The following is a 19846-nucleotide window of genomic DNA, read 5'->3' as shown; positions in this document are numbered from 1 at the left end:
TCCTCCTCAGCAACTCCATCTTCATCTGATGACGCCTCACGATTACCCTGAACCTCCTCAATGGCATTTCCCCATTCCATTGTGAGGTTATGCAAGGCGTAGCAAACAACAATAATCCTGGATGCCCGTACTGGTGCGTACTGCAGTGCTCCTCCCTAGCGGTCCAGACACCTAAATCTCATCTTGAGCAGATTGTGACTCTTATGGCTGCATGGCTGTCATTGAAGCATTCTTCAGCATGACCCCTTGGGATTCTCAAGGGTGTCATCAGCCATGTCTTCAAAGGATAACCCCTGTTGCCAAGTATCCAACTTTCCAGTCTGTCCGGGGGACTGAAAAGAGCAAGAACCTGAGAGTTTCTGAGAATGTATGCGTCATGGCAACTCCCTGGGTACCGTGCACAAACCTGCATGATTCTCTTCCAATGATCGCATACAAGCTGAACGTACAATGATGGAAGCTTTTTCAGTTGATGAATGTCCCTGAATGACCTGCTGGTGATCTAACTGCCACATGAGTACAGTCTATCATACCCTGAACCATTGGGAACCTGGCTATTGCGCTGAATCCTCTCGCTCTTTCAGCCTGGCCGGTGTTGTCTGTTTTGAAACTAATGAAATTGTTAGCACATCTGAACAATGCATCAGTCACAACCTTTATGCAGTGGTGCGCAGCTGCTTGGGAGACTCCGCACAGGTCTGCCGTCGACATTTGGAAAGAGTCACACGCATAAAAGGGCGACGGTCACCTTTAGAGCGACCAGCATTGGATGGCCACTGAGACAGTTTGAGGCTACATCCACTGCCACCATCTCACAGAGAACAGTCAGGGTCTCATGTGACAGATGCAGCCTTCTTCTGCACTGGTGTTCCAACAGTGCAGGTAGCTCAGACGCGGTTGGTATGCCCTGCCTGTTCGCATCTCCTGACATGTGGTCGCTCTTGCCTGATTACCACCTGCTCTCCCTCCCACATAACATGGAGACACTAGACCAGCCGATTGCACATGCCCATGCCCAGCTGTCCTTCTGTCCCTGATTGGGGCATAGTTCTCTTCTGAAAAGCTGCCTCCAGAATGCACAATCCCCATCGTTGGACTGGTTACCAGATTCAATGACAAAATCTCCTAAGTTCCAGCTGTCAGGATAGGCACACACAACCCCCTTCCTTCCACTCACTTCTGACTGAGAACAGATCGGTCCCGAGCTGCAATGAGTCAGACACACTTGGAGCCCAGTACACAAGCTACAAAGTGTACAAATTATATAAAACACAGAAACTTTCACAGCGAAGCAACAGTAAAAGCTTTACCTGCAACATCCACACTGATTGCCTGCCTTCCGCCCTTTTAAAGTTACCGGGTCCCCAACATGATCAGTGACCCGATATATGGCCGTAAAATCAAATGGCCACGTAAATTTCCAGACAATTGGCTGCTCAATTGATTTAAGTGCTTTTAAATTACTTGCAGTCGGGCGTGCAAGCGTCGACTTGATTGCGCCCGACTTCCTGTATCGTAAAATGGCATCTGTGCATGATGACGTTAGGGACTGCTCCCGACGTCATCGGATGCCATTTTACCACCCACACGCCTCCGAACGGACCCGATTCAGGTAGGTAGAATTCCGGCCGTTAACTCTGCTTCTCTTTCTGCAGATGCTGCCTGACTTGCTGAGTATATCCAGCACTTTCGGCTTATAGTAGATGTTGGATGATAACCTATTGTAGAAATGGAGATAAAGAAGTCGAGAAAGGGTAGGGATGAGTCAGAGATAGACAATGTGAAGGCAAGGGAGGTGTGGAAATTTGAAGCAAAGTTGACTGGGAACTAGACTCAGTTCATGCCTAATGGGAATCACTAAGCTAATTTCAGTTAAGAGGATTGTTTTTATAACTTTGCTGAGCAGGGAATCTATTCAAAGATAATTAAAATACCATTTTAATTAATTGCTCAAAATTACATAAAAGCTGACCCACATAATTTTTAGCACTATACCAGCATATCACTCATTGGTCAGGTATATTGTTTTAGCCAAGCAGTTATTTTTTTAGAAGGGTGGTATTCAATCTTACAAAAGTTCAAGTGCTTTTGAAATTGCTAATTATTTGCGTTACTGGCCAAAGATGTTCACATGAAGTGGATGCACCATTTGTGAGTGTGTTTTGCTTTTGCACACCTGTGAAGAGGCTAGGCTGTGATTTTCATGCCATGCGTATTCATGTACAATCTGAGATGACAGCCCCTCTAATGCATTTTTGTGCGTAATTTCAGTTTTTAGCTTTAAAACTCCTGTGTATGTTATACGTTGTGGGACGACCTTAAGAAGGGACCACCTTAAGAGAGGACCACCTTAAGAGCTGTAAGTGAAGGTCACTGGAGGAAGTGATATCATGTCACACATGACCAGGGAGTTGTGGGTGTAGCTGACAGTGCAATGCGCTTATGCATTAACTGTTTATATATTATATATGTGTGTTCTGGTTAAGTTATAATAAAACTTTATATTACTTGTCCTGTGAATCTTACAGTAGTTCAACATACCAAAGGATCAAGTGATATTACAATATATTGCCTGGATATGTACACAATTTAAAGGTATCCTAGACAGATAGAAGATCCTCCTTTCAGTTCTCAGATTGTAAAATATTATATTTGGATTGATTGCACAAGTTAGTGAATGGACATTGAGCAGTGACTCATAGTGAAAACCTGGAATTAATAATTAAAAATTAATGTCCACATTCAAATATCCATGAGGTGAGAGAACACAATATATTTCTTTGGAGCCAGAGGAAATGGGCGAGGTACTAAATGAGTACTTTGCATCAGTATTCACCAAGGAGAAGGACTTGGTGGATGATGAGCCTAGGGAAGGGAGTGTAGATAGTCTCAGTCATCTCATTATCAAAAAGGAGGAGGAGTTGGGTGTCTTGCAAAGCATTAAGGTAGATAAGTCCCCAGGGCCTGATGGGATCTACCCCAGAATACTGAGGGCGGCAAGGGAAGAAATTGCTGGGGCCTTGACAGAAATCTTTGCATCCTCATTGGCTACAGGTGAGGTCCCAGAGGACTGGAGAATAGCCAATGTTGTTCCTTTGTTTAAGAAGGGTAGCAAGGATAATCCAGGAAATTATAGGCTGGTGAGCCTTACGTCAGTGGTAGGGAAATTATTAGAGAGGATTTTTCGGGACAGGATTTACCCCTATTTGGAAACAAATGGACTTATTAGCGAGAGGCAGCATGGTTTTATGAAGGGGAGGTCGTGTCTCACTAATTTGATTGAGTTTTTTGAGGAAATGACAAAGATAATTGATGAAGGAAGGGCAGTGGATGTTATCTATATGGACTTCAGTAAAGCCTTTGACAAGGTCCCTCATGGCAGACTGATACAAAAGGTGAAGCCAAATGGGATCAGAGGGGAGCTGGCAAGATGGATACAGAACTGGCTCAGTCATAGAAGACAGAGGGTAGCAGTGGAAGGGTGCTTTTCTGAATGGAGGGATGTGACTAGTGGTGTTCCGTAGGGATCAGTGCTGGGACCTTTGCTGTTTGTAGTATATATAAATGATTTGGAGGAAAATGTAGCTGGTCTGATTAGTAAGTTTGCGGACGACACAAAGGTTGGTGGAGTTGCGGACAGTGATGAGGATACTCAGAGGATACAGCAGGATATAGATCGGTTGGAGACTTGGGCGAAGAAATGGCAGATGGAGTTTAATTCGGACAAATGTGAGGTAATGCATTTTGGAAGGTCTAATGCAGGTGGGAAGTATACAGCAAATGGCAGAACCCTTAGGAGTGTTGACAGGCAGAGAGATCTGGGCGTACAGGTCCACAGGTCACTGAAAGTGGCAACGCAGGTGGATGAGGTAGTCAAGAAGGCATACGGCATGCTTGCCTTCACCGGTCGGGGCATAGAGTATAAAAATAGACAAGTCATGCTGCAGCTGTACAGAACCTTAGTTAGGCCACACTTAGAATATTGCGTGCAATTCTGGTCGCCACACTACCAGAAGGACGTGGAGGCTTTGGAGAGGGTACAGAAGAGGTTTACCAGGATGTTGCCTGGTCTGGAGGGCATTAGCTATGAGGAGAGGTTGGATAAACTCGGATTGTTTTCTCTGGAATGACGGAGGTGGAGGGGCGACATGATAGAGGTTTACAAAGTTATAAGCGGCATGGACAGAGTGGATAGTCAGAAGCTTTTCCCAGGGTGGAACAGTCAGTTACTAGGGGACATAGGTTTAAGGTGAGAGGGACAAAGTTTAGAGGGGATGTGAGAGGCAAGTTCTTTACACAGAGGGTGGTGAGTGTCTGGAACTTGTTGCCGGGGGAGGTGGTGGAAGCAGGTACCATAGAGACGTTTAAGAGACATCTTGACAAAAACATGAATAGGATGGGAATAGAGGGATACGGACCCCGGAAGTGCAGAAGGTTTTAGTTTAGGCAGGCATCAAGATCGGCGCAGGCATGGAGGGCCAAATGGCCTGTTCCTGTGCTGTACTGTTCTTTGTTCTTTATTTATTGCTGAATTGCAAGGGGCTAGGTTATGGATTTTGCAGAAAAATGGACAGAATCATGGAATTTGATTTCTAAAACACTGATTAAAAAAATCTGAAGGAATGAAAAGTGAAATTTGACTTATTCTGTTACCTTAAACCTATGGTCATAATCATCAATGGATATAATCACAAAATGCAATCCAAAAAACACTGGCAAAATCTAGAAATGCCATGAAACAAAGCAGAATTTGAAACAAATGCTGCCTGACCTGCTGAGTATTTCCAGCATTTTCTGTTTTTATTTCAGATTTCCAGCAACCACAGTATTTTGCTTTTGTAAGTCAGAATTCGACTTATTTGCCTGTTGTAAATTAGCGGTGCTAGATCTAATAATTGACTGTGAAAATCAATCCAAAGTCACAGCTGGAAATGTTGGTGCCGCTTATAGAATGTTACTTTTACACCGTGTAAAATGTTGCTTTGTGTGTACAATGACTCTATTGATTTCACAATCGTATTATCGCAAAACCACTCCAGCATTTTATCAATTTTACTTTGACAGTTCAAATTTTATGAAGAGCTACTGCGGGAGAAGTAAAAATTGTGGTTAAGCAACTCTCCATTATAAGTTGTGTCACTGAATGGATAATAGTGACTATTTAAGTTGTTGCTGGCTGGTTCAGGAACAAAATCAATAATCAGAACTCACAGAAGTATGCGGCCCATTTAAAAGAAGTTTTAGTGTAAACTAATTCTGTGATTACTCCAAGAACTACAGCCAGAAGCAGAAATCTATCAGTAACCATGTATTAAATGCATAGCAGACTGTTAAATATATTCCCAGACATAAACTGTAGGGATTTTTGTGGTAAAAAGAAATGGTGCCTTTGTTTAACATTAACATATTGGTACTACAGAAATCTTAGTCAACATTTGCAACTATGTAAGATATCCTTGATAAAGAATTTCTAAAAGGAAGAAATCTATCAACTGAGGATTGTGATTTCAGGCCAGACTGACATTCTGTGGTAAATTTTGCCAGTGATGCAGGTCCTCGGATGCAGTGCACACTAATCTATACATGTAGGCACCAAACTTAATATATTTGGTTCATGGGCATCTAGTTGTCCAACCAGTGCCTCAGTTGATGTCCAAGCAGTTATTTGACCACAGAAACATCATTATGCATGATAGTGGCTGTAGTGTTGTGTTTTGAGGTAGTGTTTTGAAATTGCAATGACATTGTGCATTGTGTACATTAGAGGCTGCTGTAGAACACACATGCTAGCAAAAGAAAGTGAAAGTAAAAACAGAATAAAGAAGACTCCATTATGTTCAACAGCCTGCAGTCTCTGTCTCTCTGTCTCTGCCTCATACCTTTTACTAAACTCAGCTAAACCTCACTCCAGTCTCGAGGACATCACAGTGGCTATTACTCAGAAAGCAGCCATGATGATTGTTTATCACACCATGAAGCCAACATCATTTGAAGATAAAACATAGAGTAGTTGGCTCTAGCACAACAGGACCATCCACTGCATCCATGGATATCAACCCCACTGAGAAATCACCTGAAAGCAGAAGAGCACCTCAGTCTAGATACCGCAACATTTGTTTGCTGTACCTTATGAGGCACCTCCACCTTCAAGAGAAGTTTGCCTCACAGCATTTTCCCCACCAAATATGAAGAAAGACCTGCCACCACATTCTTCTACCAGTCAGCTAGGAAGTGAATTTGGCTAGGTTCAGGGAGATCATCTAGAACATTTAAGGAACTAAGACCTCACCGTTAATATCAGCTGGACCTTCATGGTCCTGTTCTCCATGAAGTGCACCCTAACCGTCCTCCCTTTACATAGAATTTCATTGAATATACAGCACAGAAACAGGCCATTTGGCCCAACAAGTCCATGCTGACATTTATAATCCACTCCAGCTTCCTCCCATCCTTCCTCCTTTAATTCCATCAGCATAACTCTCTATTCCCTCATATGCTTACCTCGCCTCCCCTTAAATGCATTAATATAATTCGCTTCAACCAATCCCTGTGGTAGCGAGTTGCACATTCTCACCACTCGGGGTAACGAAGTTTCTGAATTTCCTATTGGATTTCCTGGTGACTATCATATTGATGGCCTCTAGTTTTGCTCTTCCCCATAAGTGGAAAATCACTGGGCTGGATTTTACAGGCCCCCCTGATGTCGAGGGTCATGGCAGGGGGGCCTAGAAAATGCCTCCAGAAGAGGCCTGCCACGGGCCTGCATGCTGGGAAGGCCCAGTCCCATATTGCCGCCAGCGGCAATGCCTTATGGCGGCCCCCTCCCACTGCTGCTCGGTGATGAGACCAACATTACCATAGTCAAAAAAAGGTAATCAATGATTTAAATACTTACTCACTCCCACTCTTTGTTCCGGTGCCATATTGGTGGCAGCGGCCGGCACTGCCACGCCTTCCCAATGCAGGACACTGGTGGGGAGGGAGGAGCAGGTAAGTATTTCAGTGCAGTGGGTGGGGGAGTGGGGAAAAACTATTCTGATTGGTGGAGGGGATAGAGGGAAGGGGTTGAAGGTAAAAGTTAATGAATTTTAGGGGGTGGTAGCTCAGGTATACAAGGTAGGAATTTTGAGAGTGAGAGGGAAAGGAATTAACTAAATGAATATTGGGGGTGGGAGAGGGGATAGAAACATGTCTTACATTTTTTAATTTAAATCTAAAGTGCATATTCCATTAAAAATTTAAGTATTGCTGAAAATAGAGACATGTTGCCGAAGCTTTTTGTCTTGCACTCATCAGGACAATCGCAAGAATAACCAATGTAAGGGAAATCAATAACTTATACTGCATGAGAAGAGAGTGCTAATTGGTTGGCAAGTGAACTCTTGCAATTGTCCTGTTGGCAAGATGAAAAGCTTTGCTGGAAGCCCTTTAAAAATGGCATCGGTGCCTGTGCAGTGGCGCCAGAGGCCATTGCCGGGGACGGACCGCCTGCTTCCTGCACGTCATCAGGGAGGTGGTCTGCCCCGGCCATGTAAATGAGCCGCCGCATTTAATATCGTGGTGGTTCCATGGAGTAAAGTCCGTGCGGGCATGCTACCATCTTTGAAGCTCGCCGCATGTTTGTAAAATGCAGCTCACAGTGTCTACTCTATCAAAACCTTTCTTAATTTTAGAGACCTCGCTTCGGTCACTCCTCAGCCTTCTCACAGAATCACAGAATTGTTGCAATACAGAAAGAGGCCATTTGGCCCATCGTGTCTGCACCGGCTCTCCGAATGAACATTTCACCTGGTGCCACTCCCCTGCCTTCTCACCATAACCCTGCACATTCTTCCTTTTCATATAACTGTCTAATTCCCTTTTGAATGCTTCAATTGAACCTGCCTCCACCACACTCTCAGGCAGTGCATTCCAGATCCTAACCACTCGCTGTGTAAAAAAGCTTTATCTCATGTCGCTTTTGCTTCTTTTACCAATTACTTTAAATCTGTGTCCACTCGTTCTAGATCCTTTCACGAGTGGGAACAGTTTCTCCCTATCTACTCTGTCCAGATCCAGACTAATGCTCTGGGTGCAGTTTACATTCAATTGATTAATAAATTAAATTAATTAATGAAAATCTGGAATTGAAAGCTGATCAGCAATGATGACCATGAAACTACCATTGATTGTCACAAAAACCCATCTGGTTTACTAATGGGAAGGAAGGAAGGGAAGGAAATCTGCCTTTTCAAGAGAAAGGAGACCCAGCCTGTTCATCCTTCCTGATAGGTATAGCCACGTATGTCTGATATCATCTTTGTAAATCTTTTTGGAGCCTCTCTTTTTTATAATATGACCACCAGAACTGTACATAATACACATAAAAGTGGTCTAACCAAGGTTCGATACAAATTTAGCATAACATGCCTTCTTTTCAATTCTATTCATCTTTTTTAAAATCACCTTATTAAGCTGCATCACTACTTTTAGTGATTTGTGTATTTGCACTCCCAGATCCCTTTGTTCTTCTACCTCATTTAGTTTGTTATTTTTCAAGTAATACGTGATCTGATTATTTTTCTTTCAAAAAGTAATACCTCACACTTGTGTTGAAATTCATTTGCCAAATATATGCCCATTCTTCAAGTTTGTTATGGTCTTCTTGTAATTTGTTGAAATCCCCCTCGTAATGACTATACCAACCACCACCCCAGCCTCAACAATTTGGAGCCATCTGCAAATTTAGAAATTATGTCTTTAATTCCAAAGTCTAGACTGTTAGTAAAAATTGTGAACAATACTGGTCCCAGCACTGATCTTTGTGGGGCCCCACTTTCTACCATCTGCCATTCTGAGTAGCTACCCTTTACCCCTACTCCCTGCTTTCTGTCCTGTAGCCAGCTAGCTATTGTTTTTATTTTTTCATGGAATGTGGGTGTCACTGGCAATGCCAGCATATGTTGCCCATCCCTAATTGCCCTTGACAAGGGAGTGGCTTGCTAGGCCATTTCAGAGGACAGTTGAGTCAAGCACATTGCTGTGGGTTTGGAGTCACAATATAGTCCAGACCACATAAGGACAGCAGATTTCCTTCCCTAAAGGACATTAGTGAACCAGATGTGTTTTTACGACAATTGATGATAGTTTCATGGCACCTTTACTGGGATTCCACATTGTTTTATATTAATTAATTGAATGTATTAGTTAATTAAAATTAAATGCCACCAGCTGCCATGGTGGGATTTGAACCCATGTCTCCAGGGCATTAGCTTGGGCCTCTAGATTACTAGTTCAGTGGCATTACCATTATGCCACCGTCTCCCCCTTTCTGCTACTTGTTCCCTAACTCTGCATGCTCTGATCTTATTCATTAGTCTTTTATGTGGCACCTTTTGGAAATTTAGATTAATTACATCTACTGCATTACCCTTGTCTACTCTCTCTGTTACCTCATTAAAGAATTCAATGAGGTTGGTCAAGCAAGACTTTCCCTTTTGAAATCCATGCTGACTATACATTATTGTATTTTTGATTTCTAGATATTTTTCTATTTTCCCTTTAAAACTTTCTCCAATCTATTACCATGGTCTTTGTGATGCTTATGACCAAATGCTGGATGGTAGGATTAGGCTGGTTGACTCATTTTTCGGCCGCGCAGACATGACAGGCTAAGTGGCCTCTTTCTGTGCCGTGAACTTTCTATGATTTTATGATTATGTCTTTCTCAATTATTATCTTAAAGTGTATTATATTGTGGCCACTATTGCCGAGATGTTCCCCTACTTTAAGATTTGGCAGTTAGTATCAGCAAATTATTTGATTGTTGGGGGAATTACAGCCAAGCTTGATGCTGTCCTTAACCTATAATCGGCACATCCTTACTGCCAGAGAGTTTACGTAATGATGGTGAGGAGCAGCAACTCTTTAGTAATATAACAGAAAAAGATGGCTTCATAAAGGTGGTGCATATTTTGGGTCTGGCAGAAATATTTTCTTTTTTTTCCACAGGAGAGGAAGGCAAAGGCTTTACCCATGACCCTCAGCTCAGCGTGTCCAGAAATTAGACAGTTCAGCTGACATTCAAAGCAGCTACTGTCCTTTTAGATGAGTACTTCGTTAGCAACTAACCACTGCTGCGCTCCAACAAATAAGCCCATTTCAAAGCATCATGTCAGGATGTTTCTAGGGGTTTTGGAATGTGCTAATGATTCCTTTTGTTGTCTCAAACAGATATGGTTTTGATGGCTGGCCCATTCCTTTTGAGAGAGCTTGTGAATATGTTTCATTCTGTTTCTGCAACTTTTTTGGTCCTTTTTCTCTGTCAAGTTAAAAATAGTTATTGGACCTTTGGGAATTAATCGTTCGAAACTTGAGTCCGTCTTCATATCAAAACCATATTGAAGCTTAAACCAGAATTCTCTCATTGCCAAATAGTTAAAAATTATGAAACACGACAGATGTCTATTAGAAAACAGTATTATAATTCAGGAATTTCTTATAATTGCACAATTTGTAAGAACAAAGAAGCTGAAGTCCTGCATTAGATTGCAGCTGTGTAGTCACTGCATACAGCACATAGGCTCATTTTTTTTCCCCAAGGGAGTTATTTTGCTTTTGATCCTGTTTTGTGACAGCAGCAGCTGTCAGTGCAGACAACAGCTGTCTAAGCATTCTATGTCCGATTATGTGAGGTCTTTGAGAAGATTAATAATTGTTTTATTACTGATACAGTAGTGACCACTGGATACTAAACCTAAATAGAAATCTCAGAAATGATGTGGATTATATAGTTATGGTCCCTTGCTTTTCTGTTCTTTTCTAATATTTTGATATGTTTATTCTGAATTTTCTAAATCAGGAATCCTTATTTGTGTACACATTGGTGGGCTCCACACATGGGTTTTTATTGATAATGAACACGCCTACTTCAAGACCTAATCTTCCTAACTCTCTGACTATTATTCCATTGTTTCAATTAGTTTGAACAGGACATGGCTTGAATATGCCCTTTGTCGCTCTTGCAAAAAAAATCAAAATAAGTAAAAACTGCGTACATATCTTTTTTTCCTGTTATTATTAGATCCTTTTTAAACAGAGCCAGGATGAACAATGTGCACAGTAGGTCCCATTACAATTGCTTTATTCTAGAAGATTCACTGACCCTAAAATAATATTCTGGGTTCATTTTATTGATGATCCTTAAAACTTAACATACCTCAATGCGACCACTTTAATCCATCCTCATAGCTCATCTCTTTTACTTTTGAGATTAATTTTGTTTGTCTTTGCATCCTGAGATTTTTCTGTGACCAACTGTAATGTCCTGGGTTAAATGAACAAAAGCTTAAATGGTCTGTTGTTATAATCTGCTTCATCTGCTCTGTCCATTCTCATTCATCCTTCCAATGCCATTGCGCCCAAGGCAGGAGGGCTATGAGTCATGGTCAGCCCCAACCCTGCTTGAGTTGTGTACCTATCACAACCTCTGTATCACCAACTCGTTCTTTCACACTAAACCCTGTCACCAGGTTTCTTGGAGGCACCCAAGGTCATGTCGTTGGCACCAGCTGGACCTCATCGTCACAAGGCGAGCCTCTTTAAACAGCGTTCAAATCACACGCAGCTCCCACAGTGCGGACTGCGACACCAACCACTCCCTGGTGTGCAGCAAGGTTAGACTCAAACCAAAGAAGCTACATCACTCCAAGCAGAAGGGCCACCCGTGCATCAACACTAGCAGAATTTCCTATCCACAGCTGTTACATAAGTTTCTAAATTCACTTGAAAAAGCCCTTCAAAACACTCCTACAGGGGATGCAGAGACTAAGTGGGCCCACATCAGAGGCACCATCTATGACTCAGCAATGACCACCTATGGCAAACGTGTGAAGCAGAATGCAGACTGGTTTCAATCTCACTTTGAAGAGCTGGAACCTGTCATAGTTGCTAAGCGCATTGCACTGTTGAACTACAAGAAAGCCCCCAGCGAGTTAACATCCGTAGCACTTAAAGCAGCCAGAAGCGCTGCACAAAGAACAGCCAGGCGCTGTGCAAATGACTACTGGCAACACCTATGCAGTCATATTCAGCTGGCCTCCGACACCGGAAACATCAGAAGAATGTATGATGGCATTAAGAGAGCTTTTGGGCCAACCATCAGGAAGATCGCCCCCCTCAAGTCTAAATCAGGGGACACAATCACTGACCAACACAAGCAAATGGACCGCTGGGTGGAGCACGACCTAGAACTGTACTCCAGGGAAAATGTTGTCACTGAGACCGCCCTCAATGCAGCCCTGTCTCTGCCAGTCATGGATGAGCTGGACGAACAGCCAACAACTGCCTGAGCAGGGACGAGGGAGCAGTACCACAGGACATGCTCGATGCCAATATCATCACCCTCTATAAGAACAAGGGTGACCGCAGTGACTGCGACAACTACTGTGGAATCTCCCTGCTCAGCATAGTGGGGAAAGTCTTCGCTCGAGTCGCTTTAAACAGGGTCCAGAAGCTGGCTGAGCGTGTCTACCCTGAGGCACAGTGTGGCTTTCGAGCAGAGCGATCCACCATTGACATGCTGTTCTCCCTTCGCCAGCTACAGGAGAAATGCCGAGAACAACAGATGCCCCTCTACGTTGCTTTCATTGATCTCACCAAAGCCTTTGACTTCGTCAGCAGACGTGGTCTCTACAGACTACTAGCAAAGATTGGATGTCCACCAAAGCTACTAAGTATCATCACCTTATTCCATGACAATATGAAAGGCACAATTCAGCATAGCGGAGCCTTATCAGACCCCTTTCCTATCCTGAGTGGCATGAAACAGGGCTGTGTTCTCGCACCTACACTGTTTGGGAACTTCTTTTCCTTGCTGCTCTCACATGCATTCAAGTCTTCAGAAGAAGGAATTTTCCTCCACACAAGATCAGATGGCAGGTTGTTCAACCTTGCCCCTCTAAGAGCGAAGCCCAAAGTACGGAAAGTCCTCATCAGGGAACTCCTCTTTGCTGATGGTGCTGCATTAACATCTCACACTGAAGAGTGTCTGCAGAGACTCATCGACAGGATTGCGGATGCCTGCAACGAATTTGGCCTAACCATCAGCCTCAAGAAAACGACCATCATGGGACAGGACGTCAGAAATGCTCCGTCCATCAATATCAGTGACCACGCTATGGAAGTGCTTCAAGAGTTCACCTATCTAGGCTCAACTATCACCAGTAACCTGTCTCTAGATGCAGAAATCAACAAGCGCATGGGAAAGGCTTCCACTGCTGTGTCCAGACTGGCCAAGAGAGTGTGGGAAAATGGCGCACTGACACGGAACACAAAAGTCCAAGTGTATCAAGCCTGTGTCCTCAGTACCTTGCTCTACGGCAGCGAGGCTGACATACGTTGTCCAGGCCAAGAGCGACATCTCAATTCATTCCATCTTCGCCGCCTCCGGAGAATCCTTGGCATCAGGTGGCAGGACCGTATCTCCAACACAGAAGTCCTCAAGGCATATACACCCTACTGAGCCAGCGGCGCTTGAGATGGCTTGGCCATGTGAGCCGCATGGAAGATGGCAGGATCCCCAAGGACACATTGTACAGCGAGCTTGTCACTGGTATCAGACCCACCGGCCGTCCATGTCTCCGCTTTAAATACGTCTGCAAACGTGACATGAGGTCCTGTGACATTGATCACAAGTCGTGGGAGTCAGTTGCCAGCGTTTGCCAGAGCTGGCGGGCAGCCATAAAGGCGGGGCTAAAGTGTGGCGAGTCGAAGAGACTTAGCAGTTGGCAGGAAAAAAGACAGAAGTGCAAGGAGAGAGCCAACTGTGTAACAGCCCGACAACCAATTTTATCTGCAGCACCTGTGGAAGAGTCTGTCACTCTAGAATTGGCCTTTATAGCCACTCCAGGCGCTGCTTCACAAACCACTGACCACCTCCAGGCGCTTACCCATTGTCTCTTGAAACAAGGAGGCCAAAGAAGAAGAATGTTATACTAGTGGCTGATGTGGCTGTGCTTTGTATGTTTTGATTGTATTTTGTGACAGTCGTCTAACATTATAATTCATCTCATGTTATGCAAATTGTGTTGATTAATAAAAGCTCAAATAATTTCAACCAACAACTGTGCAGTATAGATTTGTGAGAATGGCTCCAGAGATGAAGGACTTCAGTTATTGGAGAAGCTGGGGCTGTTCTCCTTGGAGAAGAGAAGATTAAGAGGAGATTTGATAGAGACGTTCAAATCATGAGGGGTCTGGACAGACTAACTAGGGAGAAACTTCCACTGCTCATATCCTGGCTCACACCAAGTCCTGTATACCCATCACTCCTGCGCTCGCTGACCTACATTGGCTGCCAGTCCAGGAAGGCCTCCATTTTAAAACTCTCATTCTTGTTTTCAGATCCCTTGTTGGTCTCAACCCTCCCCATCTTTGCCCTGTAATCCCGAGATCTTGGTTCTCCTCCAACGCTGACCTCTTGAACCTCCCTGATTCTAATTGCTCTACTACTGGAGACTGTTGCGTGAGTTACCAAGATGCTAAGCTCAGTCAGTTGGCCAGTCTGCTCATTTTAAAGGCATACTGCCATTGGATAGGACAAAGATGAGTCCCTGTGGCTTTATGCCCAATTAAAGTGCGATTGGGCTTATAGGATGTAATTTTGTTTTTCATGGGCTCTCAATGACCAAATAGGAATGGAATAAGGATTGAATTGTGACCAAAAGGTTAAAGAAAAACACTGCAAATTCTGGAAATCTGAAATAAAACACAAAATGCTGGAAACATTCAACAAATCAATCATCAGCTGTGGAGAAAACAAACAAGTTGATGGCCATGAATTTCCTCAGACCTGCTCATGCTCAACTATCATAACTTTGCCAGTAAAGTGGCGTAACAACAACACAAGCTTGCATTTATATAGTGCCTTAACATCTTAAATGTCCCAAGGTGGTTTGTAGAAGCACAATCAGACAAAATTGACACCAAGCCAAGATTTTAGGAGGTGTGACAAAAAAACTTTGTGAAAGAAGTAGATTCTAAGGAGGGTCTTAAAGGAGGGGAGAGAGGTGGAAAAGAAAAGAGGTTTAGAGGGGGAATTCCAGGGATCAGTTGAAGGCATGTCTGCAGTGGTGGAGTGAAGGGAGAAGGGGATGTGCAAGTGGCCAGAGTTAGATGAATGCCAAATTTTCAGAGAGTTGTTGGGCTGGAGGCGGTTACAGAGATCAGGAGAGGCAAGGCATTGAAGGGATTTGGAAACACTGTTTGTATGCGCAAATGAGTTTTCTGCCATGCTTCCAGCAAAATTACAGCAGCAGAGTGGGAGCAGCTCAGAGGAAATTCCTAGCCAATTGATCAGGTATTGACCCTTTGTCAGGTCTGGAAGAAAACACATTGCAGGTGTTGAGTTAGAGAGGTTAAGATGATAAAATTATCAACTATCAGTGAAGAGAGAACTTGAATTTATGTAGTGTTTTTTCACAGCCTCAAGATGTCCCAAAGTACTTAACAGCCTATTAAGTTCTTTTGAAGTATAGTCACTGTTGCTATGCAGATAATTTAAACACAGCAAGGTCCAGCAAACAGCAATAAAATAAATGACCAGATAATCTGCTTTTTAATTAAAAGCAAAATACTGCGGATGCTGGAAATCTGAAATAAAAACAAGAAATGCTGGAACCACTCAGCAGGTCTGGCAGCACCTGTGAAAAGAGAAGCGGAGTCAACGTTTCGGGTCAGTGACCCTTCTTCGGAACTGACAAATATTAGAAAAGTCACAGGTTATAAGCAAGTGAGGTGGGGGTGAGGCAAGAGATAACAAAGGAGGTCTAGATTGGACCAGGCCACATAGCTGACCAAAAGGTCACGGACCCGTCTCTCACCTTTACATGGTCCATCTCTGACACTTCCCTTCCCTTCCTCGACTTCTCTGTCTCCATCTCTGGGGATAGGTTGTCTACTAATATCCATTATAAGCCCACCGACTCCCACAGCTACCTCGACTACACTTCTTCACACCCTACCTCCTGTAAGGACTCTATTCCATTCTCCCAGTTTCTCCGTCTCCGACGCATCTGCTCTGATGATGCTACTTTCCATGACGGTGCTTCTGATATGACCTCCTTTTTCCTCAACCGAGGATTTCCCCCCACTGTGTTTGACATGGCCCTCAACCGTGTCCGGCCCATTCCCCGCACCTCTACCCTCACCCCTTCCCCTCCCTCCCAGAACCGTGACAGGGTTCCCCTTGTCCTCATTTTCCACCCCATCAGCCTCCATATCCAAAGGATCATCCTCCGCCATTTCCGCCACCTCCAGCGTGATACCACTACCAGTCGCATCTTCCCCTCCCTTCCCCTGTCAGCATTCCGAAGGGATCGTTCCCTCCGCGACACCGTGGTCCACTCCTCCATTACCCCCACCACCTCGTCCCCGTCCCATGGCACCTTCCCCTGCAATCGCAGGAGGTGTAATACCTGCCCATTTACCTCCTCTCTCCTCACTATCCCAGGCCCCAAACACTCCTTTCAGGTGAAGCAGCGATTTACTTGTACTTCTTTCAATGTAGTATATTGTATTCGCTGCTCACAGTGTGGTCTCCTCTACATTGGGGAGACCAAGCGCAGACTGGGTGACCGCTTTGCGGAACATCTCCGCTCAGTCCGCAAGCAGGACCCTGAGCTTCCGGTTGCTTGCCATTTCAACACTCCCCCCTGCTCTCATGCTCACATCTCTGTCCTGGGATTGCTGCAGTGTTCCAGTGAACATCAACGCAAGCTCGAGGAACAGCATCTCATTTACCGATTAGGCACACTACAGCCTGCCGGACTGAACATTGAGTTCAATAATTTCAGAGCATGACAGCCCCCCATTTTACTTTCATTTTTAGTCATTTTTTCTTCCTTTTTGTTTACATTCTTTTTTACATTTTTTACAATTTTTTTTTTGCATTTATTTCATTTCATCTTAGTCTGTTCAGTTTGCTTACCCACTGTTTTTTTCAGGTTTGCACTTGCTGCTGTTCAATATTCAGTATATTAACACCTAATCTGTACTAATGCTTTGTCTTTCAACACACCATTAACATATTGTTTGCCTTTGCTCCATGATCCTTTGGTCAGCTATGTGGCCTGGTCCAATCTACACCTCCTTTGTTATCTCTTGCCCCACCCCCACCTCACTTGCTTATAACCTGTGACTTTTCTAATATTTGTCAGTTCCGAAGAAGGGTCACTGACCCGAAACGTTAACTCTGCTTCTCTTTTCACAGATGCTGCCAGACCTGCTGAGTGGTTCCAGTATTTCTTGTTTTTATTTCTGCTTTTTAATTATGTTAGTTGAGGGATAAATGTTTATCAGGACACTGGGAGAGCACCCTTACTCTTCTTCAAATAGTATAATTGGATCTTTTATGTCTGCAGATGGAAGCAGTGCAGCACTCCCTCAGTACTGAACTGATATGTCAGGCTAGATTATGTGCTCAGGTCTTTGGTCTGGTTCATGAACTTACAACCTTCTGACTCAGAAGAGAGAGTGTAATCATTGCACCAAGGCTGAAGTGTAATTTTACTTCTTGTGCAGGACTGCCAAACAGCTGTTAGTAAAGTCACCCCATTAATGCCACAGTTTTTAAGCCTAGAACTTTAGAGATGAGTTATTGAGGAAAACAAAGTGTTTGGTATGAAAAAGAAAATCCAGGCTTTTTGAGGCAGTTTCATTGTGGAGATAATGAAATCAAGAATATCAATAGCTAAAGAAGGATTAAGAGCGGTTTCATCACAGATACGTGCTACTAGATGTACTTGAATTTGCAAGAAACCAGATTCTGCTAAAGTTGAAGTAGCCATCTCTCAGCATCAATGAAAGTATTCATTGAGCTTTTTGAATGACCATCTGCATCTGTTTGCTAAAAATTGTCAGAGGTAAACACTTTTCTTTGTAACCTACTGAAAAAAGAACATAGTTTTAATGGATTGCCATCATGAAAGTTATCTAGCTGAGGCCCAGAACTTCATCTCTGAAGCAATAGTACTAAAATACTATAACTTCAATAAAGTGCTACAGTGTAACACATGGGATATGGAGCATAGCTGAATAAATGGAGTTGAGGCACATATCAATCATGATCTAATTGAATGGTAGGGTAGGCTCAAGAGCTGGAATGGCCTACTCCAGTTCCTATATAACACATCGAAAAGAGGACTGGGAGCATGCCTTATGCAAGAAGTGCAGTCTGTGGCTAATTTCTCAAGGTCTGTAATGGAAATAAACTATGCTCAAATCGAAAAAGTACTGCGAGCCATTGTTTTTGGTTTGGAGAAATTTAAGCAGAACAAAAGATGATTGTGGAAAAAGGTCACAAACTGCATGAAACAATTATGAAAACATCTAATTATTGCACTCCAATGGACTCAGAAACTAATGTTATACCTTATAAAATGCAAAATTGATGTTTACAAAAGACATAGAGATCTTTTTTTTACTGACATATTAAGTCAAGTCTACTGCAAATGACCAGAAAGGTCTGTAGTTGTTGTGTATTTCAACACTGGAGAGAAACTGGGCTGAATTTTACCAGACCTTCGGCCGTTGGTCACGGTGTGAGTGCCCGTAAAATTCTGCCGGGAGAGGCCTGCCTCGATCCCCGGCATCAAGAAGGGCCTGCTGCACATTATCAGTGGTGGGGTGACCTCAGTGGGGGCCCCCCTGCCCCTCGGTGGCGGCACCCCAATTACCATATGTAAAACGCTACTTACCTCTCCTGATTATGCATCCCACTGCCCCTTGCTCCACACTTTCGCATTTTCCGTTGAACGGGCAGCTGTCACATGGCGTCCTGTTCATGAACAAAAAAGCCAACGGGACATCAGAAGCAGGAATACTGGACAGTGAATGTAAGTCCAGATATACAGGGGTCTGAACTCTGCATACTTGAAGAGAGGAGGGAGGGGAGGATTACAGGGGACTGAACTCTGATACTGGAAGGGAGGAGGAGGTGATGGGATTACAGGGGCCACGTCTGCAGACATGTACGACATACATTCCCCCCTCTGTAAATATTGTCAGCTCTGTGCCATTGATTGCCTCGGTCAGTGAAGGAGCAATGGCACTCGAGTCACCCTGTATGTGGCGAGAGTGCCGGAAACGGTAGGCATGTGAAGCTTATATGTTTGGTGGGCCAATCGATGCAGCTTGTACAATCTTTATGTGGTCATGCGGTGCTACTCTTAGTGGGAGTTAAGACGGGCAATGCCACGCCACATGGTGCATAAATCCCTGAAGGTTGCTACCCAGGTTAATAGGGCTGTTAAGAAGGCATATGGTGTGTTAGCTTTTATTAGTAGGGGGATCGAGTTTCGGAGCCACGAGGTCATGCTGCAGCTGTACAAAACTCTGGTGAGACCGCACCTGGAGTATTGCGTGCAGTTCTGCTCACCGCATTATAGGAAAGCTGTGGAAGCTATGGAAAGGGTGCAGAGGAGATTTACTAGGATGTTGCCTGGTATGGAGGGAAGGTCTTACGAGGAAAGGCTGAGGGACTTGAGGTTGTTTTCGTTGGAGAGAAGGAGGAGGAGAGGTGACTTAATAGAGACATATAAGATAATCAGAGGGTTAGATAGGGTGGATAGTGAGAGTCTTTTTCCTTGGATGTTGATGGCAAACATGAGGGGACATAGCTTTAAATTGAGGGGTGATAGATATAGGACAGATGTCAGAGGTAGTTTCTTTACTCAGAGAGTAGTTGGGGCGTGGAACGCCCTGCCTGCAACAGTAGTAGACTCGCCAACTTTAAGGGCATTTAAGTGGTCATTGGATAGACATATGGATGAAAATGGAATAGTGTAGGTCAGATGGTTTCACAGGTCGG

The sequence above is a fragment of the Heterodontus francisci genome, chromosome 10 (genome assembly GCF_036365525.1).
Source record: "Heterodontus francisci isolate sHetFra1 chromosome 10, sHetFra1.hap1, whole genome shotgun sequence".
In the NCBI taxonomy this organism is placed as follows: Eukaryota; Metazoa; Chordata; class Chondrichthyes; order Heterodontiformes; family Heterodontidae; genus Heterodontus; species Heterodontus francisci.
This window is presented reverse-complemented; position numbering follows the sequence as displayed.